Source organism: Acyrthosiphon pisum, chromosome A1 (assembly GCF_005508785.2).
Source record: "Acyrthosiphon pisum isolate AL4f chromosome A1, pea_aphid_22Mar2018_4r6ur, whole genome shotgun sequence".
In the NCBI taxonomy this organism is placed as follows: domain Eukaryota; kingdom Metazoa; phylum Arthropoda; class Insecta; order Hemiptera; family Aphididae; genus Acyrthosiphon; species Acyrthosiphon pisum.
In genome coordinates, this window is record NC_042494.1 from 155,235,819 (window position 1) to 155,237,467 (window position 1,649).

Here is a 1,649-nt window from a genome sequence, read left to right on the forward strand (position 1 = left end):
CATATACCAGTTACCAATATCATCAGCACCACCAACTCGCCATCACGTACCCCCCACATCGTCTCGTCTTGTCCGATACCTTTTTTTTCATTTAAACTATTATTTCTTGTTTTTTGTTACTTTTTTTGTATCACATAATATATATTTCATTTTTCGGCATTCAAAATTTTAAAGCACTGAGCTTATTCATTATCTATCTTTCATGACATTGTGTAATAAAATTATTTCTTCTATACACAGTAAAATGTTGTTCCTTATTTTTCGTATTAAAAAGTACGATTTTATTTGTTTCAACAGAATAATAGCCCCACTGAACATGATCGTGTTCGCGTGGAACCCACAAGGAATATTAACCAACAATTTTTTTGTTACGTACTCAATCTCAATGAAATAGATTGAAGGTATTGGCCTCGTAAGAGCATATAAGTTTCGAAATGATTTTCGAATGAAAATAAAATTGGTATTAAAGCATCATACGATTTTGGTTCAACATGTATAAAGAATTAATTATGTTATTAATTCGGACTTTCCACGACAAATTTTAACTTAAAAAACAGTTATAAAAGATGAAAACTAATAAAAATAATAATAAAAAAATAATAATATAATAAAATATTTTAGTGGCTTTAGTATAAATAACGATTTATTGAGTACCTACGTAGTTTTCCAGACGTTTTAAGAGCTTGCATCATTTTTCTTATAATGCCAGAAATTACTGTGGCACGACCAGTCCTGCAATCATTTTCCAAGCTAAAGCTAATAAAAAATGAATCCTGATGTAGCAATAAAGGTACCTGTAAAATATTTGCAACGGATAACATCTGTTCAAAACTGTTCTAATAGGCTCTAAGTTACTTGGCACAGTCGAGCATTAAAAGTGCAAAATGTTAAAAAGGTACATTCTAGAACACAGACGTTTTGTACGGTTGAGTAAAAATGTTCATTTCAGAATGCGGATAGATACATTGTACTATTATAATACACATAAAGCATATATTGTAAATATAAGTATTAGGTATATCAGTGGCGGCTATCCCAGAGTAGAGGTGTAGCGCCCGCTATACAGCTTTAATTAGAGGTCGGTGGGATGGAACCTCATAAGTTGGTCTACCTTTTTAAAAAAAAAAATGTCCACAAGAAAGTCAAATTAAATTTTTTTGAGCGTTTGATCTTCATATTTTTATAATATTGCATATTCACTAGATTTCTCATGTAGCGATTTTCTTATTTTGTTTTTATTCAATAACGAATAACTGTAGATACATGAAAATTTCACTAAACGTGTTTATATTTTCATTTTCTATTCATAAGTTTCTGAATTTGAAATTTCACTCTTATTGAAATATTTCAATGAAATAATGAAAAATATTTGTTTTTCTTTTGAATGTGGTCGGTTATAGATGATTAAAAATAATATATTGATTACACGCTTAGAAATAAAGAAAAACATATTATTTTTGTTGATTTATTATTTCATATTTGTATATTCTATATGGAGGTAATTCTGAAAAAATATTTCTGGCATTATTTTGAGAGTAAAAACATTTTTTTATATGAGTTTTAAAATATTATGTTGTATGCGGACCTTCAGCGATCAGCGAAAAGATAAAGGTTTGAATTATTTAAAACCATTGAGTTGAAGTCCATTT